Source organism: Zootermopsis nevadensis, unplaced genomic scaffold, assembly GCF_977971745.1.
Source record: "Zootermopsis nevadensis isolate Lab colony 2312 unplaced genomic scaffold, Znev_1.0 Znev_ptg000002l, whole genome shotgun sequence".
Taxonomy (NCBI): Eukaryota; Metazoa; Arthropoda; class Insecta; order Blattodea; family Termopsidae; genus Zootermopsis; species Zootermopsis nevadensis.
The window spans coordinates 15932515-15958572 of record NW_028259134.1 but is presented as its reverse complement, the minus strand read 5'-3'; the positions used below and the strand labels follow the sequence as shown (position 1 = coordinate 15958572).

Genomic DNA, 26058 nt, shown 5'->3' with positions numbered 1-26058 from the left:
AGTTGATGCTTAAAATATTGGTGTTATATATATGGCTGAAAGCGTGATTGTGTAATACGGGCCAACCCCATGCAGTCTGAGCTACTGACAGCATCATAAAATAAAATATAAATAAATGAATATGAGGAGGCACATAAACCTTTTGAAATGCAATAAGTGCCTGTCATCGCTTTGAGTTACGGCAGGCGATGACAAATTCCCGGACGCCTGACTGAGTGTCACGATCTTTGGAGCCAGCACGTGGTTGGTACATGTGACAGGTACAATTGATTGACCGTCCGCTCCAAGACAGTAAGAAAATCACTTTCCTACGGAGCGCCTTCCAGGCATAAAATACAATAACGGATATCTGTAACTTAATTTTGTTTTATAATGCGTGTTATCGGCACATCTACATGGCATGGTAGTTCGTTAAATCGCAAGGTACAACTTTGCCCTTTAAACTTTATTGTTTAGACGCAGGAATACGTCGCAGAGGATTGGACGGATGCTGAAACGGTTGTAAGGATGTCATCCTTTTCTGTTCAGCCACTAGTTTGTTCTCGATGAAGAATCTCTCAGCAAGTGGAAGGTCGACATTGCGGTCTCTGATCGATTGATCGCCGTTTACAGTTTTCACTTTCATCGGAATAAAAATTCCGATTCATTTTGTTTGTGACATACTTGAAATTGATACGTCTCGTATATACGAGGAGCTTAATGTTGGAATAGAACCTTCGGAAAGGATAAAACATAAACGTTTCAGAATAAATTGGACAGGCAGTGTTTATAAATTCACATTTGGACGACGTTAACAGTCATATTGAATCCGCTACAGGCCATGTTTCAACTTGTATTAATACGTACGTGTTTCTTGCTCAGAATGTATAAAACTAAAACATACATGAGGCGGTTTTCTGTGGGATCTGAGGTTCTTACGGCGGCGAGTATGAAGATGGTTGTCTTTTGGGTTGTTTACTGACGTTTCAGAGGTCCTTGCTGCCTTCATCATTAGGGTGATGAGTAAGCATTTATTTATGCGAGAATTGAGTTAGATAATTTAAGTAATTTTATTGAAACAATAATTAGTGTTAATGTGATTCAGGACATATATAATATTAATTTAAGTTTCAAATATCACAAAGTATGACAGGTGACAATGTAGCAACTAAAAGGAGAACAGATGATCGCGTAAACAAAATTGATATTTTGTACAGAGTACACATGTGCAATGTTAATAATAGTACGATGTTTAATATTTAATATTAAGTTTTAATTTCAAAACCACAGAAATAATTATTAGATTTGTTAATTCACCAAACGTTACAACTCATAAATGTATACGGTATACAAATTAATTAAATTTACTACATTTGCTTCCTCGCTGCCATTAATTAGACTCAGTTGTGTTGTTGCCAATATGCCTCGTGTTGATCAGGGTAGACGTCTGTGCTGTTGCGAGGGATGTGTGGGTACGCGCCAGATGGAAAATACCCAAACAGTGAATTGACAATTGTAAGAATACAGCTAATTATACCGTCTATTAGACCAAATTTGCCCGGTTCTTCGATTTCATTGTCATTTAAGTCTTCAGCCCCATATTCCCAAGACTGAAACAGAGACATCAGTATGTACAGCGTGACAGGAAGAATTAATGATATTTAAATGAAATACCTAAATTGAGTTCTTATATACTTCAATCTAAATATATTTAAACAACAATAAGAATTAAAAAATTAAGTTAGTTATTAATTTAAGAGAGGAATAAATCCAGGAAATGCTTATCATCATCATAATCTTGCCTATTAATTTGCATTGATTTTCTGATTCTCCTACATAAATAAATAATATTATTTTTTATTTTATGTAGCTGTAAAATATAATATTTTGCTTTGCATGTTTAAAACAAAGATCTCATTTAAAACGTTTGGAAATAGAATAACAAACAAACGAAGGATATAGGACATCACACAGTGAGCTACTTTGTTATTATTTTTAGATCACTAACAGCTTATTATTAAGTTGCAAAATCGAAGACATTACGATGACAATTGAATAAAAAATTACTTGGATATTATCCATCGTCTAGTAAATATAAAACGTAAAACGACGTTTTCAAGTAAATTTTTATTCAATTGACTCTTCACCATCGTCAAGAAGTTTTAGATTTGATATACATTACGATGAGCTAAGTATTTAATTCGGTTGTTCATGACAAGAAATGCATACAGAAATTTGATTGGAATACGTAATGGAAAATTATATAAAAGATACTTAACGGAGTATTATATTAGCAATATTGAATTTGGGGTACTAGTTGTAATCTGTATTAATGTTGGCAACACTTACTCGTTTCTTAGCCTGTGCAGCTTGAGGGTATTTATCCCCTGATCTGTGATAATTGTATGACAGTGTTGTCACTTGGTAGATCAGAGAGGAAAAGACAAACGTAAGAAGTAAGATGAAACACTTCATATTTGATTAGCTGAAACAAATAGACGATATTGAAGTAATATCTGATATCTCCTTTAGTTTATTTTCAGTCCTTAACTGTGTTTGCACCAAATTTAATAACTTTCTCACGGAGGAGGGCCCTTTCAGAGAAACTAATAATTGGCCAACTGGTCCACAAGAACCAGTCCAAGACCCCGTGTAACATTGCAGCAGTTATCCATATCTGAAGGCAGTCTCCTCTATCATAGTCCTGAGAACGTACCATGCACTGGTGTCAAGGGGCAGACTTAATATAATTAAATAAAATCATTTAATTTTTTATTTGTATTGTGTAGAATCAAGAGTAATTCTACATATTTTAAGAACACATATTTCAGCATATGTGCAGTGCAAAATTATATTACTATGATGACGGAAATAAAATCACTTCAAACTTAATGTACAATAACCTCCATTATTTAATATGTTACTTTCCCTTCAAAAATGTTTTGTCAGGCTTTTTGTTCCCATAGACGTCTTCTACCCAATTTCTCTCATAACTGGGAACTATACAGAGTGCTTGTTTATCTATACTTAGCAGACCACAGGGCATTATGAGCGCACGCAACACCTGAAACTATAGAAGGATGAACGTGTCTTACCTTTATCACATATAGTCAGTTCCGTACTGCAGGTGGAATATTTGGGACTATTGATCAATCATACGTGCCTTATATATACTGCAGTTTCTGTCAAGATTTGACATTCTTACCGACATTCCGCAGGATGATAAAAATATTCTCGAATGTCGCAATACTGAACTATTGTGATGTGTTAATGGACCAATTATCACGAAGCAGTAATACTGTGAGACAGACAACCTCTCTAGATAAGTGTTTAATGTTATCCGTGCAGTGAATGTTAATCATTATGATTTATGTTTGTTACGAAGTAAGTTCTGTTGTTTCGTAATTTATTAAACTCTCTTATACAAGGGAAAAAACGTAACTTCCTGCGCCATGAACTGTAAATAAAATGAGTAAGCCTATACAGATGGACAGAATCGGTTCAGTGATCATAAAGGAATTAGCCGGACCAACACGGCTAATACGAAAGCTCTGTCCCTACAGATCAGACTGTTTTAAAGAATGAATTAGATGTGGAATGTTAATTGGACGGTTTATTCTATAAAATGTTTACTTTCTCATGAAAATACCATTTTTTGAGTAGTTGGTTTTCTTCCTGCTACCATTGGAGCAAACAGTTTCTTCTAATAAAACCCATTTGACATTTGTCAAAAATGATTTAATGCTTCTGTTATGTTTAGCCATTCATATGAACATCCAGAAGTTAAAGTTTAATTAGTTATGACTGCCAAACAGTTGAGGGTAATATTCATGAGTTTGTGTCCCTTGCTATGAAGCCATTACTCAAGTTCCTGGAGCAGTCTGCACATGTTCCCATGCAACTAAGAGTTGTTGCGAGATTAATGGAAACGAACAGACCGGTCCACACTAATCTCAGGAATGAATTTCAGCGCGACTTGGGAGCAATCATCTCATAAATGTTTAAAGTCACATTAGGGATGGGGGGTGTTAAGTAAGAACATTGGGACGCATGTCGCAGTACTTAATAACACAGCTTTGATTTATCTGAATGTGAGACACTGATCAACTCGATGGCATTGCTTAACCAGCTCCATGGACGAGGGTCCTTCTTGAGAAGCCAGTAATCACACGCCTTTTATGGAACCAGAAATTTCATTATTGTGTTTAAGATGTGCTCACATCTTATTAAAGATGCACTTTAATATTATTTTCCCATTTCGACTAGGTTTCCCAAGTCATGTTTACGGTCTAAAATATTGGTTTTCTCATTTTTTTCAATATGTGCTCCATGATTTACAAAATTTAATATTTTAGAAAAAGCCATCCTTACAATATTATATCATGTGGGAAGAGAACAAATTGTGAAAAATACTTTTACTTGAATTATATTTTTATTAAAACGCAGGAAATTTTTATAAAACAAGACGTCGAAACTAACAGAATATGTATTTTACGTCATTTCTTTACGTTACGCTCATACAACACGACCCTATTTTTTTGGTGTTGCACAGCGTGCATTTGAGCATGTCACTGAATATGTTGTGGTTAGAACAAGGGAGCAATATGGCGTACCAGTCGCTTGCAGCAAGGTAGAGCGAGGATTTTGCTGTCAGATACTGTGTGCGCGATCGCTGTATTAGCTTCATGTGCATTAGTATGTACTGTCCATTTTGGTAGTAACTTCAATTCTCATTGTTAATGTCATCGCTAACAACTGACTGGAAACTAAAAAAATGACTACAAATCTGTATTTCACTAATGATGTTTCTATTCCAGGTCATCTGTGATGTAAAATGTATACAGGCCTACGTGTTAATCTGTCCGTACAAAATAGTAATTAACATTGTATTTATATTTATGAATTACACTCACAGGCAGCAGTAAACCGCATTATAGAGTGGATTTGATGAAAAGTGGTGGGTGAGAGTTATATTTAGTTTACTGATCAGTTGTTATATAATATTGTAATCGGTGGTTTCTCGTAGTAGGCCTAAACATAGTGTTATTAAACGCGTAAGCTGCTGGGGAATTTTTGTAGTTGATGTACTGAATTTGCACAGCAGATATCTTTTATGTTCTTTTACGCTTTGTGAGGAAATCCGCGTCCAATTTTGAAAGTTGTCCATTTTTGTGGCAGACATTGCAGTTATCATCTTCAAGGTAAATCTGTTTTGGAAATTTACGAAGACATTATTCTGTCACTTGTTCTCCTAATTCCACGTGGTTGTTAACTCAACCGTCTCTCGTTGTCGATTGGATAATAGTACAAGGTCCTTTGTCTCTCCAATAACGTTCTTCAGATCCCGCACGTGCCCTAGTGTCTGACCTAACCAAGGCTTCCAAACAACGTAAAGTACTCAAAATAAATTGGCATTTGTGAAGTAGTGCCTGAGTAATTATCCGCTGGCCTCTTTTAAATCCTAAAATACTTGGCGGACTTCGGTGGAATTTGGCGTTAGGGGTCTGTACTAGAAGTTAACTAAATAATATATTCGTTTTATTTAAGAAGTAAACTTATTTAATGAGCTATATTTTGTTTCTTTTACAGGTAAGCAGAATATTAACTATATGAAGCATGCTGGAGACCCAGTGATTGGTGAGTACATGAGTGCGTTTATATTCATTATACAGAATAATGTATTTCTTCCAGGTGAAAAACCAGGTTTATGTTATTGTCAGTAACGCGATTCTGGTACTTTATGTGTGGATTTGAAACAGGCTTGGTAATAGGAGCAGTATTTTTGTAACGCTGTTCCGACAGCAGCGAGCCATATGTTTTTTTAAGGAGCTGTATAACTCGTGTCTGTTATAATCATTTTACATGGATATGTATGGAATTATTTTGTTAAGTATGGAATAAGTTAATACCAAAATAGGCCTAAGTGCTTATCGTTAAAAGTGTACGTGTACTAGTTTGAGCCACAGAATTTGAGATCTCATATTTACTCGGCAGTAGAATTATCTAATTGTTTTGGTATTCTTACGAACTTAATTCAGAATATGTGGGGGTGTGTTTTCCTGTATGTAGCTCAAGTACCGTTACTCGTTATAAATTACAGAGTAATTAACAAAATATGTTAGGAATAAATAATTGTTAGCTACTGAAAATTACTCATCTCAATAAAAGATATGATGTACTTTATTACACAGTGTGATATTGGTTTATACATGTAATAAATTTTGAAACAATTCTACCTTATTAGTACAAATGGCAGAGTGCAAGAACGAAAATTACTTTTTCTGCAGGCCTGTAGAGTACAAATTTCTATTCTTACTCGGTTGAAGTTTGTGTATTGAAAAAAAAAAAAAAAAACAGAAACAAACAAACAAACCAAAGAACCCTTGAATATAATGGAGCTCGAAGTACAAACATGAGACTTACATTGCCATCTATACATAAACTTTGTATTTTTTCCCAGCCCCTGCTGCAATCCAATTAATATCTAGGAGGAACATCGTCTTATTCACATGTTTAAAATCAGTGGGACTTTCATAATTTAGTAATTTTATTAATAACCACTGCCAATGTATATTATTATAGAATTGAATTATTCTTTTTTATTTCGATGTAATTCATATAAAAACATTTACTCTGCTATCAACAATGGAGGAAAGATCCGTTTGTAGCTGGAAGGAGAAACACTTGAAAGTATTATGGAAAATTAGAAAACAAGGAAGGAATTATAATAAATCCGTGTGGATTTTGTATTAATTCTGTCATTTTGTTGCCATCTACGTGATATTGGGCGCCATTATAACATTCGCGCATTTGCCATCTGGCGGGCAGGAGGTGAACCATATATACTTAGCAGTCTCGTGAGTATTGGCACAACCAGATGGAGTCAGGAGCTTAGTTCGCAGAATTCTAATCTTTGTCGAGTGGACCCTATCAGACGAATTGTGATAAAGTTTTGTGGGAATCGAAATAAAGTTAGAGTACAAAGTATACGAGTTTTTTGTCTGATATTATTTGATTTTTTTGGTTTTATAATCATGTGATTTACGTTGTCGTATCCGCAGTCCTAAAATATGTGTCGGTTTCCCTATCGAGTGATGAAACTGTATTTAATCGTTTCCGGGAGGTCCATTCTTAAAATCCCGGGCAGAATATATCCTTTGATTCACATTTATTTTATGTTATTTCCGACTTTTGGACAAATAGCGGAGGGATATATGTTACTAACCGACAGCAAACAGAGGAAGGTCTCTCAAATATGCAGAAGGAATGCTAATGACAACAGATACGAATGAGGACCGACAAATTTTATATCCGTTGTAAACATTTAGAAGAAAAAGAGTCTAGGCTCCTCCTGTTGCTTAAGGTATGAAAATGACATTCTCGTAACTTCAACGAATTTGAGGACAGAAACGATATTAACACGGCCATAATCTGAGAGCTCTCAAGTTTTCTCGCGTCAGTAGAAGTTTGTCCACCCAATGCAAAAGAAACACATTCAGATACCGATCAGACCATTTCGATTCTTTGTATTTAATTTTGAATCTATAGCTAACCAAATTAAGACACGTTTTTGTAACATTCAGAAGTCTGGTTTGTGTAACGTTTTGACATAAATACAAAGTAACTCCTGCCCTGTGACATACTTAATCTGGTACTAAAGCCGTAGAATATCCCGAGCAGTTGCTTACAAATACAATTACACGCTTTGGGTTTGATGTATGTTTACGTTGGTTTACTACAGTAACAGTTCTCCAACTGACATTACTGCCAAGGTTATAAAAGGTCTCTGTAATCATGACCGCTGGATAAATGTACCTGGGAGACAGCTGTATTCTCGTTAATTGAATTATAGTTACGTTGATTCTTATGGTAAGATTCTGTCGGGCAGAGACTGGAAAAAATACTGGATAATTTACATTCAACTCTAAAAGTTTAATAGAAACATTATATGTAGCCTTCCGATAAGGATAACATGATAATATAGTCAGCTTTACATAAATAACACAATTCTATAAATGCATAGTAACTTCTGGTTACAGATCGTCGGTAATACATCTCGTCCTTACCATAGGAATGTGTCGGTAATGCAGTTTATTTTCGTAATAGGAGATCTGAAGTTGTCACAGCGGTGAAGATGTTTGTTTAACGGCATTTTCAGTATCTCGGATTGTGCACGATCGAGTGATAAAGTGATTATTTGATAACGAATTGGAAAGGATATGGAAGGAAACATTCATGGCATAATTGAAGGTGCTATCCTGGCATTTAACTGAATATACTGAGAAATTACCAGAATAAATCGGTCCATAGGCCGAGATTCGAACCCGTTACATTCCAAATACGAAGCAGAGCTGCTAAACGCTCTCGATCGTAACTTTCGGTTGGGACTATGCTGATGTTTGTCTTCTGGTTGTAACGCCGTGTGGACAACTAGGAGGGGTGTGCTATCTCTGTCTTTAGCCTTGAAGATTCAGGAATGTGATTTTCTGCCTACAAGTCTACGCGGCATTACAACACAATAGACCAATATGATCTCCTAATTAGTATTCACGGGGTTGATATTATACCCGGTTTTCCCCGCATGATAGTAATTACACCCCATGTCGACAACAAAGACAGGCTTTCCATGCGATTATCATGATGTCGTTAACCCCTTGAAGCCGACGTTCGTCTAAATTATGTTTAAGAATTCAGTCCTTACCGCGAAGAATGCACTATATTTTACCTTTATAAAGATTAACTAGTTAATTCTATTTAAGGCAAAAGTCATTGTTTCTGCTGACAATAATACGAAACCCCCAAAAAAACAAAATGAAATAATTTGATTGTTGAAGTAGGTGAGTCATATATTTACCGTTAGCTTTAAAGGCCTGATGTAGCCGGACCTGTTTATCGTAATAAATGTTAACAATTGAGTTTTATTGCAAGTTCTTTCTCTGTTCATCTTTATTGTCACAGTTGTACTTAACTTCACTTTACTGTCCACACCTTCCAAGTGTATGCTATATTACCACCTTAAAATCTGCTGTGATATTCCATTCTTTATTATTTACTATTTCACATTCATTTTCAAACAAATTGTATACCTGAAACAGCGTCATGGAATAATTTAATTTATACCACCCGTGTGACAGTTAAGAATTTATTACTGATTAATGATGACAATCGGTTGAATATTTAAAGCCATGTTGTTACACTCTTATTAGTTGCGCGGACATATTGTGTGCAATCCTTGGCTTTGATGTCCCAGTGACTGTGTAAGATGGTTCAACTTAATCGGTAGTCTAATAGTACGTGCTTTCGTGCGTGACAGGCAGACAAGCGAATTTCACGTTACGATCTAACTTTGTTACATAAAGAGTGGCATCTGTGACAGACACTTCAATTGAAATTCAACTTGGAATGAAAGAGACAGCAAACGAAGAATTACGTTCCTTCTTACTTGATCGCCTGAGCACATTCAACTATTTCGTTTGTTTAATCTCTTTCATGCTGTGAAATTACAGACTGTGAAAAAGAAGTAATTACGTGTTTGTAAGCTCTGTTTATGTGTTTGTGAAAATTTTCTTCAGTTATTTAAATACTAGACCATAAGGACCATTTAAATGGCATTAAACAATTTTGGTTTATACTTGCAAGAAAACATATCGCATCTCCGTTAAAAATTGACGTTGATCTTTGGAAATGGACGGAAAATTTCCTACCCAGTCGCTTCCGCTCTCAAGAACACACATAAAGTGTCCGTTAATATTGTACCATGCTAACCATAACTGGATTATATTAACACGTTCTATTAAAACACCTCAATATTAAATTTCGTGAAGGTACTGAACTGAGAAGATAATTTTAAAATGAATGTAAGTAAGAGTGCACTGTTTTTTAAGGTTTGAATATGAAAGTTTTGTAAGTTGAGCCGTTTGGTGACCTTGCTTTCTCCATCATCCTCGCGGGAGGAATCGATTTGAGATATGGGAATTAGTTTGATGAGACAGAATCTTGGCTGTACGAGAGGGGAAGTACCTCTGAAACGTCGGTAAACGTCTACTAGACTATACGGCGCAACAACCTACAAGACAAAAGGAGTCTTCATAATAGCCGTGAGAACCTCAAATCTCACCATGCATATTTGATTAGTTTTCGCATCTACAGCTTTAATTTTTCACATTCTTCGTAAAAAATAGTTTGTTACTTAAATTATCACTGTTGGTATTTGATTAGCTTGATACTTATTCTAGTTCCTTATTGCCCGGAAGACATTGACTTTGAATCTTAGCGAAGTGGAAATTTTTGGTAAGTTTGGCCTTATCTGGTTATTGTCAAGTACGTAAATAAATTATTTGAACTATTATTATAATATTTGTAGGAAAATAGATTTATTACTGTCATAAGGTCTTTGCTGGTGGTAAAGACTCCAGTAAATGAATTTAATATTTTTTATCAGTGTTATTATTATTATCATTTCTACTGTTCTCTTGATAATTCACGAGACCGGACTTCCTGTAGAAAGTTCTGAACCGGCTTTGAAACAGTCCCTCCAGAAGCTCTTGGTACGGAATCAAATAACAAGCATTCAGCAGTGCAATCCGAGGTAAACTTTGGTGCCATGAGTTTGATTGAAGGAAACTCTAATGCTAACTTTACAAGTTTGAAAACTTTATGCTTTCAAAGTAAGACTGAATTAGATTTTACAGGAAAGTAGATAAACCTCAACATATACGATACTAAGATTATTATGTAAATTTAAAGAAAGTCAATGGAAAGTTTTAGATATTTTTGGTACTTAGAGGCACTTTGGTTCAAAGCCACGTAAATTGAAATGCATCCTAGGTTTATAAGCGGAACAGGGCACTTTCTGTGACGTCAGTATGACCCGCGATTGTTCCAAGACGAGATGCATATGCCCCCGGTAGTGAGTCAGAGTCCTCTCTCATCGATTTGCAGACTTTCCGAAACAAGCCACATATTCTAGCCGTGATTCACCGCGTACGATGGCGTGATAACGGATCGGGAGGCGGAACGGAAGGACGGAGTTTGATTTCCGGCAGTTGAAAACCCATTTTTGAAGTTAATTACCTCTCCCTTGAAGATCGGTGTAAAATGTTTGAATTATATTGGAACTTGAAGGAAATGACGTAGGTTCTGTGTGGATTTTGAAAGCGCAGTAGAGGCCACGCAAAGTGTCTGTCTCATTTTTAAAAATTTTTAAGTGTCGTTTAACTTTGCAATAGTGGATTAATACGTACAGGTCTTCATTGAAATGCTTAGTCCTCTTATCTCTTCTTAACAAAAATGAAGTCTGGCCACAAATTATAGTCCAACTCTCCCATTTCATTTTTCATAATATTCCGATGAGCGGTTCTCGAAATTTTACTTACAAACTAATTCACGAACATATTGAACTCATATTTGCAACTTTGGTGTGAACGCGCATGGAAAATACCATAAGTATTTAAGGACGAACACAAATGTTTCGTACGCCCTCTTTCCAGTGAAATTTTGCCTTTTAATTAATATTCTAATTATGCTAAATTATTTTCGTTTTATAGTGCTTGAAATTCAACTGAATTTGTTTTTCGTCCTTTACAAGTAATAAATGACCTTACGAGAGCTAACTAAATGGGCTAATAAATTCTCTGTATTTGCTATAAAAACTGCTGGTGGCTTTTTCTCTTTGAAGGTGCAGGCAAGCAAGAACGCTGGCCATTTTCAGTACTCACTCAGCCGTTAACTTACATGGTGCTTTCAAAACGCGTTCAGAAGTCAGTTACCTATTAGACTGTAGATTTAGAAGTAGATAAAAATAGACCATAGGGGTTTATGAATGTGAAACTTGTGAAATATTTTAATGATAGCTGAAGTTGTGTTTATGTGCTGTTTTTTTACGTATTACGTGAAATGGCCTCATATACAGGGGGTGGGGTGGGGTGGTGATATCCGCATGTCTCATCACTCGTACGAAAAAGAAGCAAGCAATTTTAAAATATCTTTATATCGTGAACATTTAACGGAACATAAGGAATAATAATTATTAATAATTACTCAGTCCTATATCTGTAGTAGTGTTACTTTTTCAAAGATAGATTTACCTTTCCAATAATTTGACCTCAAGGCCAACGTGGTATGCAAATCAGCAAAGAACATTGGATGAGGGTGGATGATCAGCTTCAGAACTTCTGCACTGTAAAAGTGAGTATGGTATCCTAGCAACGCTTCGGATACGGAGAAACGACGGAGAATTTTAGACGAAAGTGTTTTATATATAATATAAGTTATAAATATTTTGTTTATACAGGTTCAGTTGCTAATTAACCATTAAAATAGGTAAGAATTCTGGTTTGTCTAAAGCTACGTATTACATAGTGTATGGAACTCTATAGACATTACTTTCTACTGTACTGAATTAGGAAGATATAATTTTGTATGTGCACTTAGTAACATATTTAAATGTAACACATTTTGTAATAACTATGATGAAACATTCAGATACACGAGCGGACATACTACCCCACCATTAGCTAATTTCATGCACTTAGTCTGGAAAGTGGATACAAATATTTTGGTTCATTATACTTTGATATTTAGGTTTCTAACACAGGAAAAGTCTGAAGTGTCCGTTTGATGTAAGGGTCGTGCACTCGATGCTGAACGTTGATTGGCAATTTCATCGCGTGAAAAATAAGTGGTTTAAGAGTGGAAATAATTAACCCCTTCGAAGATACGAACGAGATTTCTTACTCAGAAACATCTGCTACTTTTGCTCTGAATATTTGTTCAGTTTCTATTATATCATTAAATAAATTAGCTCGCCTTTTCCTGATGCTGCGATGATGTGTAAGTCTATTTGATATTTTCATTATTTAAAATAATAAAATGTTGAACTAACAAGCATGAAAACAAAACACTTTTTTTTCCAACTTGTGTATTGGACGAGTTAACTATGCATCTTGAAGTAACATACACTTACGTCAAAAAGAGTTTCCAAAGTTTAAAAAGAGTTTCCAAAACTTTGCCGTTGCTCAGAGATTTTCTTTATAATTTTGCTTCTTACATTTTTTCCACTCTAATAGACACAGTTAAGTGCCAGAAACGGGGAAAAAAGTAGTCTGTTGTTAGAACTTGCAAATTACTTCTCACTTAGGCCTATCCCACACACAATATCATAGTTATAAACTCATAGTTTTGACGAGAAACGAAGTGTCTTGGTGCCTGAGAACCTTACTGTAGTGGGCGCGGAGGAGACGCTCCTAGCATTTTAATGCTCCGTACAGAATAGAGATGAATGTCCAGGTTCCTGCATGGGTCTCTTATCCCCAAGGAAGGGGCTTCCTGTATCCATTAGAAGTTCGTCGTTGCACTAGACAGAATTCGGATTGGCGCCACCACTGCTCACTCTTCCCAAAGCCAAGCCAGTGCTATAGACCCCTTGGTCATTAATTTACTTCTGTATCTTAATATGTTTTGTTTTAATTAATATAGTTAGCAGGATTCATAAAATGTATACAAAGATAATAGTAAAGTGCAATTAGAATTTTAGGAATTTCAAAATATGTCGGTCTACTAAAGGCAACACAGACAAAGCGCGTACCTACTACTGCCACTTTATTATTTTCACTAACAGATCAATTCGATTGTTCAAACAATCGATCACTTTATGTGCTGAAATTCCTGTAGTTCCAGTCATACTACTGTGCTGTACGCTACAAGAAATTTGAAACACATACATTTTTTCCGTTAGCGCGCTCCGTATAATCTCTCATATACATAAATTTTGTGCCTTTTGTGGTTCCAAAAGTTATATTATAATGTCTACAAGAGCTCGGTACTAGATCGATTCTTGAGCCATATATATCCAATCCACATAGTCACATCATATTTTGTCATTCTTTATTATTCTTAGGTCCAAACCTAGTTCTCCCAAGTGTACGATCCAGTCTCTTTGGAGTTTGTAGGCTAAAATTTCGCACGCATTTTTCATCTATCCCTGCATACAAATAGCTTACTAGTCAAATTAACCTGATGTATGATTCTATATACTGAAATCGACAACTATCTGGTCTGGTAATAGTTTGTGTAAGCTGATTTCGGTATGCAGGTGGACTACATCACCATAAACATGCTTTAATTATGCATCACATGCACAGTACTAACTCCATCTTACTCTAGGGATCATGCCAAATAAACATGAGCATAAGGCATGTCGACTCGGCTTATTCTTCAGCCGTGTGTAGAATATCACAAGTATAGAAATTCATTACTGTGATTCATGTACAGGCAGAGATAAATTTTGATTGTCGAATGACGAAAGGTGTAAATCGTATTACAGAACGTTTATATATCTAGATGGCTGTCTTCTGGTTTGTTGCGTTGTGTAGTCTGGAAATAGTTTACCAGCATTTCAGAGGTCCTTGTTGCCTCCAACATTAGGACGATAGCACACGACACAACAACGCAGATGGCAGCCATCTTAAATAGAAGCAGTTCTGTTTATGAAAAGATTCTTCACTCTTCTTCTTTGTAAAAGAAGCTGAGGTTTCTCACACAAAATCCTTACTCACATGCTTTAGATCTGTCTGTTTTTATATTTAAAGAAATTAATTTCGACTATATATTTTATGTAGCATCGAATGAGATGAATTGAATTGATTTATCTCTAGTATTGTTATTTTGAAGGGACAGGCTGTCGTGGCGTGTTTGAAGAAATTATCCTGGTAGTCGCTTGGAATGACTGAGGAAAGCCACCAGAAACATTAATGAAGACACTAAGTACCCCGTCGAGATTTTGTGTTTTCATTGTCACCGATATACCGGTGCGTTTAGTAACTGTACATGTGGGCGTCTGTCTGTTTAACTGTCCCTGGTGCTTGATTTTCCCCAGGCACTATATGTAGGCGTATTTCTTTCCTAGCCCACAGCGAGCCGCAAGGTAGCTTGGTGAGAAAGTGGTTTATGTGTCAAGACGATTGCATTGGCTGCTTCCCGCTGATAGAAATTGCATTTCCCGGGCCCTGAATGGTTTCACGTCCCGAGGGACTGGCTTGGTGTCGGGTCTCATCGCAGGACATGAGAGTTCGGGTACATCAGAAGGCTGTGGTATGACGTCAGCGAGACGTGTCTCCTGCCACTTGCCTGCTTTTAAAGAAACATTCATATTTCGACAACACACGCTTGCCGTCTGGTACTTGGCTGTTTGAGTAGCAGGTCATTTAACGATGTTACACAGCGTCGATTAATAATGGGAAGACAGTTGGTTTCATAGTTTATTCATGCCTTTCCTACTCTACAGGGTGGGTGGGAAGTAAGTAGGCATTAAATAATCGCTATACATTGGAAATATAGAGGTTATAACCATTTCTCAATGCCTACTTACTTCCCACCCATCCTGTAGTTTTTTACGAGTACAGGAGAGCCGGGTAAAGCAACCAATATAATGTCTGTTTAGAGCAGAGGTCAAGAAGGAGCTAAGCTTTCGACATTCCATACATCTTAATGGCGGGGGTTTAGGGAAAACTTTGGGTTACGTAGAATCGATCAGCTGTGTAACCAGAAAATTCAGGAGTACAAAGAAAAGCTTTCGGTAAGGTGGAAAGGTGAAGATAAATGTGTTCTGTGATGTTGCACCAAGCAGTGTGGTAGAAGTTTACTGACATGGGCGTAGATCATAAACGCGGGCTGAAATTCAGCGTGGCCATTAAGGGCTACGGACATGAACAAGAATTAATCATAAACTTGCTTTTAGTGTCAACCCTTTGAAGCCAAAGTTCACCTAAATATTTGTTTAAAGAATTGTTCCTACCCGCAAAGAAGACACAACATTACACCCTTACAAAGACCAATTGGTTAACACTGTTTAAGGAAGCAATCGCTGATTATATTAAGAACTGTAGAAGTCCATCAGTACATTTGGGGGGTTATGGATAGTTAAAACAGGTGGTACGTATATTTACCACTGGACCTTTAGGAGTTACATTACAAAAGCGAGTATTTGTTAACAATGCCTGTAAGATCACATGTTCCTCCTATATTAGTCTCATTTAAACAATGTTACCTAACGGGATCTGTTTTTATATTTGAACGTCAGTCCCAATTTATTTTCACAGTATCTATCCAAGTGTGTTTGTGCCTTTGTATTTTGCTTTTCTCTCATCGCATGATTTCGTATGTTATTTAATTTTCCTTGTGTTGCGCTGCCTGTATCAGATTGAAATTACTCTTCACGTTTTGCTTACAGGTCAGCCAATTCATAACTGAGTGGATGGCGTGACCATTGTTCATAAAATGTATCTTGACCCTCGGTTTCCCACATGGCATTCTCTCCTGCACGCATATTATTTCTGGATTATTCTTTTCTGACCCACGCAGTCGTGAATACGCTGCTTGATGGTTTACTAAATCCTTCCTTATTATTTATGTACAGGAAGGCCAGTGTTCGATCCTGGCTCTCACGAGTTCTTTCTTGGTTTTAAATCCTCTCCTGGCAGAATTTTTACCTGTGAAGAAATCGTGACAGGTACTTTGCACATAATTCTAAGTTAGTTCGTATCTTTCATACACCCCTGTACAAACTCCTCGTAGTAAGTCGGGAGATAAACAGAACGTAGAAGGGATAAGAGACGAAAGAGATGAAAGAGTATGCGTTCACATCTTGTAAAGTGATGACAGTTTCTACACCTTTATATGAAAGTGAAATTTGGATTAAGAAGAACAAACATGATGCTGTAAAGACCCATAATAATGAATCGTTTATTACAGGCCTACGAATACTATGTAGTAATAGTCATTGTAAGCTTATATTTGATAGACACGACGTTTCGGTAATTAACTGTCGTCTCCTTCGAATGTGATCAGTTTATTGTATTAGTTAAAGATGTGTACGTCTGAATTTAGATATCAGGATTTCACAACTACGGTTATTAGGATGACTATCTTCTGTAATGTAACGCCGCGTACAAGTTTACCGACGTTTCAGAGATGCTGCTTCCATCGTCAGAGCCGCTGTTATGATGGTCCTGATAATGGAGGCAGTAAGCACCTCTGAAACGTCGTGAAATTTTTACTGCCCTACACTGTGCAACAATAAAGAATAAAGTCAGCTTCAAATAAAATTCTTTTTGCATAGAAGCAATCTCTTGAAGTCGAACGCAGAGGCAACTTGTTAAACGTATACGTCGAATACACCCCAGAGAACTGGAAATGTGCGTCATAATATTGGTTATAAAGAACAAAAGTGTTAGAAAAAAACAAGAAGCCAACTGCATGTCCGACCATCATATGTTTCTAACTTTCACTACCCTAACATTATGAATATTGGATGAATAATTTGAGGTTTTCTACAGTGGTGAGTATGAAGATTTTTACCAACAACCCAGAAGACAGATCTCTTCAATATTGGATGACCTGTATAAATGAAGAGGTTCTTGTTATTGTGACTGATAAATCAGAATAATAATCCTGGAATTAATACTCCGGGTGCTACGGTACACATTTATGAAGAACGTTTGCTGCAGATCTTCGAACATTTGTCGGCAATTGTGAGGACTCCTTGGACGAGGAGTCGGCCCGACGCAGGGCTTCTACCTACACAAGAACGTCGATGCCTCGAGTGTAATTCGAACCCACGCCGCGGAACTTCAATTTGCTGACTGGATACAGAGCCCGTCTCCGAATCGATGATTTACACGGTCGAGATTGCTCGATAAGACTTTATTTCAGATATACAGTTTAGCATAAACCTATTCACACTTTTAGAAAGTTTATGGAACCAGCTGTAATGAGTTTTTCGGTACTCTTGTGACCGAAAAATATAACGATAAACCCCGGTCTTTAAGCTCACGCAATTCTGGCTGATCTTAAGGATCTTAAAAATATGCTTCGTGGCAGACAGGCTCTTAGAGGTGTCTATGGATGACCACCTTGAACAAGGGACTGTGAAGGACGCTGAATGACTTGTGACAAAGTCGTCGGTTCAATTGAGGTGTCTTATGGGTAAAAAGCAACTTTTCTTCTTCTTCTATTCTCTTTAGCCAAGTTCAGGAGAGATTCCGCGCTCTGAAATTATTACTTTGTTAGTGATACGACAGTTTATGAACTGGTGATATGTTCTTTTGGGGGACTATTGAAGGGAAAGACACTGCAAGGATATCCGATGCTCATGTTTCTTGTTAAGCGTTTCGCAGTCCATGTTCTGTCGTGTTCGGGGACAGAGGGAAATACTTAAACAAACAAACAAACAAAAAACACTGAAAGTAAATAGTAACGAAGAGAAATATATTTAAAGGCGAAATATGACAATTATTAAAAAATGTCTACGTAGAATACTAAATCCGAAGAGAAGGATGCAAAACGAACAAGAGGAGAAGTAAAGACGAAAAGAAAGAAAGAAAGAAATAGATAAATAAATAAATAAAATAAAATAAGTTGAGATAGACTGACAGAAGGAAACGAACCGAAGATTGAGAACAATAAGTAACATAACTCCTTGAAGTAGTGTCCTTCTTGAGAAGCTTGTAGTCGCTTAGCTGTTGAAGTTCTGCAAAGTTTTATGGAATCCGAAATTTCGGTTCAGCGTTTGAAAGAGCCTGCCTCTGATCTAGATGATGCACTTCGCATCATGGTTCTTAATTTGGCCTCACTAATACTGTTTGGTGATGAGTACAAATTATGAACAATTCATTACGCACTTTTCCTCAGTCTCCTCTTATGTCCTCCCCCCGTAGGTCCTTAGTCCTTGTTCTTCGTGCAAGGTAAGAAAACCGTGTTCTGCGTTAGGTTAAAGACGTGTCCATAAGAAAAATATATAAACGAATAATTCTGGGTGTTAGTTACCGAGACGGTGGCGACAGAGCCTTTCTCCCGGCAGCATGCGCCTCGCCCAGGGGGAACGCGCATGAGCGTGCGAGGCCCCCCCTCCCATGTCCCCTATCACTCTCATCGTAGTGCTCAAATTTTCACAACAAACATATCATACAGTGCAGTTGTGCGATTTGTGTTTCCAACTGTTTGCAAACGCAGTGTGCCGTCCTGTAGCGCAAGTTACAAACGACGTAATCTGTTTAATCGAGCGTATGAAAGAACAAGGAGGTGTGTAAATAACATTTTTTACTGTGTTAGTGAGGTGAGTAAGTAGAGCATGATTTCGGTAATTACAGCAAGGTTTCCGGTTGCTTATTCCGTTTTTACTTGCAGAATATTTTAAAGTTGGAACACTATGCACCATTTTTTACAATTGACACGAAGGAAATTACGTGAAAGATTCTGATAATTGTTTATACTCTTACAGTACTATATTTTACCTGTATAGAAATTTAATAAATTTCATATAAAAGAGAAAACATGGAAAATAAGTTTCTCCATTGTTATCTTTCAAATTTTGGGTGCTCTTATTATTTGGGTGCACTTTAGATTCAAGCACGTGCGACATGAAGACATAAAAATAAAATCGAATTTGAATATTTAATAACGCTTTAGAAAAATATCTTATATGTTGATTAAGAAAAAGATTAGAAGAAATGATTTTAAGATTTTAAGTACGATTAAGATATTGATTAATTTCATATTGCTTAATATGTTTTAATTTTAGGAATATAAGTATCACAGAACAAGTAAACTTGGAGAACATATTTAAGGAAAATTTTCTAAAAATTTATTATTTCTGATAATTATTTAGTGTCCACATTAAAGTTATTTTAAATATACATCTTTTACAATTACAGTTGCAAGTGAGTGTAAAGTATTCATTCAAAATAATTTTAGAAATGTTTACTTACAAACAAAACGTAAGACAATGTAATATTCGACGAGGCCGTGTGTTGTCTAGCTCTTTGGATAGTTTACAGTTACCGTTAATACCTTGCTGTGATATAGGCATAATCTGTGACAGGAAAAAAAGATAAAACGCTGGAATTTGTCGTAAACTGGTTATAATGAAACCCGTAGCTTTATAACAGGCGGTAAACTTCTTGACTATACTGGCGACTATTATCAGTTCGCAAGAAGGACGTTGCTACACGAAGTTTTATTTCAAGTTTTAAATGTGGTCGAACAACTCATTGTTCTTTGCATTCAGTTTAAATGGCGTTAAAGCATGTTGCAACATTTTTTATTCGATCTGTCAATGATTCTGAACGTAGGCTACAAATTTTTATCACGATATAGAACTACCGTGTGTTGCAACGGTAGCTGAATATCAAGCAGGTTTTTAAAATTTTAACTATTAATTATTATTACAACATGCACACTCATTATTTCATGCGTAGCTTACACTAATTATAACGAATAAGCACGTTATTCTATATTTTTCAATATAATATAGTGGGCATGCTGTTCATATATAGACTTAAAGAGCGAGTAGCAGGCTATAATAATCACGTAATGAGAAGGTTTATATTATGAAAGTGATAAAATCGAGAGAGATCAGATGAGAGAGATGTGTGTAACGCATGAGGGAGTTGAGAAAGGAAGGAAAGAGATTATTTTGGAGACTTGGATGTAGGTGGGATAAATAGCTTCAAATAGATTTACAGTAAATAGGTTTTGAGTGAATTCGAGTGCTTGAGTACAGTGTCCCCAGGTTGGCTCTTAATGAATATGGCAACAGACAATCGAGTTTTTAAAACGTCTGCGAATTTGTTAATCTCTTGACGACTGTAGACTTCTAATTAAGGATTTCATTCCATGTAGTTACTCTGTGCTAGGTAGTTGTAAATGCTAAGTGCTGACGTGAGAGATAAAGTATAAGGAAGGTACAAAGTCTAGGGTGAGTTTTTTTATATACTAGCCGAAGTTTCATGGGGCACTACCGTCGTCAATTTAACTGATACGTTGTGTGCAATTTTACCTTCGGGACTTTCCTCCAATCCCGTGCTTTGGGCTTCCGACTAAATCAGACCAGTGCCATAGATCAATCTAGCTTTCCTGATGCATGACATGCAGAGAGTTATTAATTTCCCTGCAACACAGTCTATCTGAAGGCTTTCACATGCGTTACAAGTAATATTAATTTTATTCTGCGGGTTAAGTCACTTATAAACGGTAAATTTTCATCAAGTTTTGATATCCCGTTGTTTATGTAGAATATCCGCCTCGTACTCGTAGAACCTCATTTCTCTTCAGTTTATAAATTTAGCGTAGTTTCATAAAAAAATTCACATAGATAAAGTTTGCCCCTGTACAGTGATTATTTATCTTGTATTATGGAACACCTTCTAAACTGAGCCAAGCAAGAACGGATGTTCGATTAAGCGAAGATTACACTGTTCAAGTCACAACGTTCACTGAAATGTCGTTACACTGCCATTAAGTAATGCAGTCACTAGCTGAAGCTGATGAATATTTTGAAGATGGCTGTCTTCTGCGTTGTAGCACCTTGTAGTGCGGTAGAAGTTTACCAACGGGTCAGTGGCCCCACCTTATTTCTTCAAATTTCCTTTCGAATTAATTATTCGTTAAATATCCTGTTGTTAGAGTGTGTAAAATATTGTCACTTTGAAGCATCTTTAAATTAAAAATAAATAAATACATATTATAGACCTTTAACTTAAGATATGCAAGTTTTAAGTTTCTCACGTTCTGAAGTGCCTAACCATTCAGTAAGTCACATTTCAGCTAGTCAGTTAGTTAGCGTTCACCCTAGACCTATTAACATTTTGTTTCACAAAGACAGAGATTTTATTCCTTTGCCTTCGGTAGGCAGTCCTGTTAGTTAAACGCCGGAAGAAATGGCTTCATAGGTTTTTTCAGCTAGTATATAAACGCCATAAATTTTTAGAGAAGACGTGGACAGTGTCACAAACGACTTACTTCGTTTGTAGCGTGGAACAGACTGCTAATGAACTGGATATTTACTTAGTTTGTTTCTTAATGGCCGGGAAGACGATCTAAGCCTGGGTAACAAATGTAATAATAAATTAATTTATTGTATAATTTTAATTGGTTTTAATATAAAAATTATTAATTTTTTATTAAATATTTAATGTAGAGCTCAAAATACATTTAAAATGCAGTCAACTTTAATGCAAGGTCCTCAATGTTTTCAAAATGTTGCCATAAAATTCCTCGTCTGTAAAGGGAATAGTTGTTCGTATATGCTTTGCACATGGATGCGGGTTTCCCTTTGAAGCTGCAAAACCAAGCGATTGATTTGTGGGTACACGTGCACAACAAGTGAATAACACAGTGCCCCCAGCTGAGTAAGTCAGTTCACATTCATCGCGAAAACCAGTCGATGGACTTTCAAATTGTATTGCTGTAATGTTCACGGCGATGTAACAGACACGCGAATTACATTACAGACTATAACTATGCATGCGATTTGCAAATGCTCTCTAGTCCTCGCTTAATCCGTCATCATTTTAATCCAATGATGAGTTATTAAAACACATCGATAAGATTTTGTTAAGACGGTAATGAACCTTCCGATTATATAAAAGGAGGAAATTTTATTTTTTGCTAGCTGAGCGAGCGACTGTTTGCTTCTCAAGAATGAATGTGCTGCGTGGAGCTGGTGTCAAATAGCTAAACACTGGCATAAAATTAGAATTCCTGCCACTGTTTTATATCAGGGAAGAACATTACGTCATATATTGAGGTCGGAACAGATTGAAGAGAATTGCAAATGTTTCTCACAAAATATGACGCAACATTTTGTCGGTAAAAATTAAATACGGCACATTACGGAATGACCGTTTTTTTGTCAAGAAACTTTTTTACGACGTTGGAGATGGGAAGTACTACACCATCCTCCAAATTCACCGGACCTTTCGCCATGTGACTATGACTTAATACCCAAATTGAAACACCCATTTCCTAGGGAAAGGCTTTCGTACATGAGACGACATTTCCAACGGAGTTCGACGCGAGATGGCAAGATTTTGAGACGGTGAAGCTGATGGTATTCGACGTCTTCTTCGTCGTTGGCAGCGAGTACTTGATACACTCGGAGACTACTTTGAAGGTCGCTAGTCTTAATGTAAGAATTCTGATTTAACTCACATTGAATTTTTCGAAGATTAAAGAATAAAAGAAAGGTCATTCCGTAATGTGCCTATTTCCTTGCCTACTATATCTACACCCATTCACACCTACCTGATCTGACTACGCCAATCGGAGGAGTATATCGTGCCCTTTCATTTGTATATTTTGAACTTTCTTCAATATAACGTGTTTGCCCCCCCCCCCCCGCAAATTAATTGCCATGACTTTTGAAGTAACCCTCGTATTTATGTACCGCTGTTGTGCAACACCCAGTACATGAAACTACGGGTTAATTAATCACTAGTTTCAGAAGTTACACTTGGCTTCAAATTCGGTAGATTTACAGGATTTAGTTTATTGGTAACGAGTCTTTTGTTTAATATCAGCTAATTAGACAGGCTACCAGTTATCTGATCATCTAGGTATTATGTCAGTCAGTTTGTTAAGCAGTAAGTAGTCTCTCATCCAGGCAGATTATGGACAAAGTAGTTATCAAGTAGTATCCATGCACCCATTCTATTAATAATCAACAAATTCATCTGACAATACTAGTTCCACATAGCGATGACTGTCGAAAAGAAATTATCGCTGTTTGTTGAAGAAAACATTGAAATACAGGTGATAGCCGTTGAGTTATGCATATCGAAAATGCGTAAGACTAAATGTACTTGAATTTTCTGAGTGATAAGACCACGAGATGCCTAAATTCTTAATTTACGGAGTCAAAATGGTGAGGCGAGTCAGTGAAACTGCCCTCACAGCTCACTGTTCTTGCTAGACAGGTTATAAAGTGGCCTCAGATGTCATATATAGATGCTCTTCATGTTACTGAAATAAAACCGCGGATAACAAAGCGCGTATAATGACAGAAGGGTGTCGGAGTTGTACGCGGCTATCTGATAAGTTGTGAGCTATCTTATAGTATCGTTTGTAAGTTCGTTACCACAGTAGCTATATTAATGGAGCTCAGAAGCTTGCTTGTTCAACCCGGTATTTTTATTCACACGACCTGTCTAGTAACTTGATTGATTACAGTTTTGACTGCTTTTAAACTTATTTTAATGGATATTAGATGCAAATATAATAGACATTACAGGAGTTTACAAACTGTAGAAGAATGGACATTTTACTGGTGGGTAATCGTTAAAGATAATAGGCCTGTATACTAATAACCTCCTAGTCGTTGGAATTAAGTGAATAGCTTTTGTGAAAATTATTTTAGACCTTTTGATGAACGTAATTTACATTAATTTACAGGACATGTTGGCTATTTTGATTTCGGGTTAGTCATTATGCACGCGCTAGACAAGAATCCCAGAGTTAGCGAAAAATGTTTCTCCTGGCCTCTGCTGCTAAGCTCAGTCCAATCACACAGCCTCGCGCCCTTTTAAGTCTAGTAATCTCAGCTGAACAGGTAGATTATCCAAGTGAAGTGACATTATTGTCTAGCGTAGTGAATAATTATCAAGAAAAATGTATGCTTCACTGAAAATTTGTAGCTGTAACACTTCACAGAGTGTTGATAGCCATCTGTTTTGATAAAGCAGTGTGAGGTAATGAAATGTACAAATGTTTATAGTTTAATTTCTTAAATACGTTAACATTTTATTTGTGTTTACTTGAGAAGATAAGAATCAGTAGCAGATCTGTTTTAAAGGCCCAGATAAAGAGTGTAAATCTGTTTTAAATAGGTATTTATGTCGTGATTTCGTGACTACTGTGATGAAAATTTCGGTTGCATAAATTCTGGGGACTTATGATTAGCTGAACAAGTGCAAACTTTCCGAAAAAGGCTTCGTACAGTGAAGTAGCTTTCTTAGTTTAACTGTTGTTGCATATTATATTCGTGTGAAATTTGTTTTAATAGCTTATTTGTTGCGTGTGTTAGGAATTTCGTAAAGATATGATATTTGTATGTTTCATTAAATAATTACTCTTAATTGGTGTAGAATTAAGTGAAATCGTGTTTGTAGAATTACGTGTAAGCTTTTCAGCGTCATGTTTAATTCTGTTAGCATAACAATGTTAATATGATACAATCGAATTGACTTAACAACCCAGCAAAACTGATGTGAGCTTACGATACGAATACGAGAACATGAAATTTGATTAAGAAGGTTTGTACCCCAGTCAGCTGCAATTCAAGTTACGTACTCATGATAGAGATGACACTAGTATCTTCTTTAATTATTCGCTTATAACGCAAAGGTGAAAAGATGATATGTTGTAAATAAAGGTAATATGTTGCTATACCTGAAACATAATTAAGGCGTATATAGGGCGTTTAGGCAAAGCTAAAATAATTCTACACGTAGGTACTAGATGGAGATCAGTAGTCTGACCCTTCGGCCGCTATTCACGTCTTCTGTCCTCGAATCTACCGCACGTATTTTGAGAATGACTAAAGGAAGGCGAAAGTCATTATCTTGTCTGCATTTCTCATTCTGTTACGGGTAATTATTTTGTAAATTACAAACAGTGCAGTGAGTGGCTGGCAGACATGTGTTGTAGGCGGTAAACATATTTACATAAATAAATTATTACCATTGTATAATTATATTAGAGTAAATTTTAATGTAAGATAAATAAAATTTATAGCAGTTCACTGATAACTGAGCCCAAATTGCTATTTGATTTCTGATGAACTGAAACATTTTCATTTTTAAAAATTGTTTCACTCAACTCAAGACATGCTACATATTTTGCTGAATTTAGGTTTTCGGATATTAAAATATAGAAATGCGTGTAAAAGTCAGGATTGACGGGAAAATTAATTATTGCTGTAAGCAATTATATTTACTCTGGCTGAGGGTACATTGTCAGGTTCACATTAAACTGTAATACTTTATTGTATAGAATAACATTTTAAATTCTCGTCATGTTCCTACGTAACACCCTAATAGTGATAAACTGTTGTATTATGTTTACCTATAAAACAAGTATATATTTTTTTAATGTGTAATTCAACATTGATGTGAAACTTAGCTTCTCATTTTGAATGAAGAACATAGATTGGATGTGTGTGAGAAAAAAATGCTGTGGAGAATTTTCAGATTTAAGGGAGGAAAGATACAGGAGGATAGAGAAATGGCTTCATAGTTTGTAATTTTT

The 26058-nt window shown here is 36.2% G+C and overlaps 1 protein-coding gene and 1 long non-coding RNA gene across 7 annotated transcripts in view; one reads left to right on the top strand and one right to left on the bottom strand.

The window, feature by feature from the left end:
- The window catches only part of LOC110835194 (GTPase-activating Rap/Ran-GAP domain-like protein 3), a 245277-nt gene that overhangs the window by 69409 nt on the left and 149810 nt on the right, over positions 1-26058 (top strand). For 2 of the 6 annotated variants that reach the window (XM_022075157.2, XM_022075156.2), the window contains exon 1: positions 18922-19090. The exons of 3 other annotated variants lie outside the window; for them this stretch is intronic. The gene's annotated coding sequence lies outside the window, so the exon portion shown is untranslated. Of the gene's footprint in view, positions 1-18921; positions 19091-26058 lie in introns of those variants that run through there. One more of the 6 variants, XM_087351105.1, reaches the window with a different exon arrangement.
- Positions 1247-3152, bottom strand: LOC110835202 (uncharacterized). The gene is made up of 3 exons (XR_002544823.2): positions 3075-3152; positions 2329-2464; positions 1247-1589 (listed from the first exon to the last, which is right to left on the bottom strand). It is a non-coding gene; the product is annotated as an uncharacterized LOC110835202 (long non-coding RNA).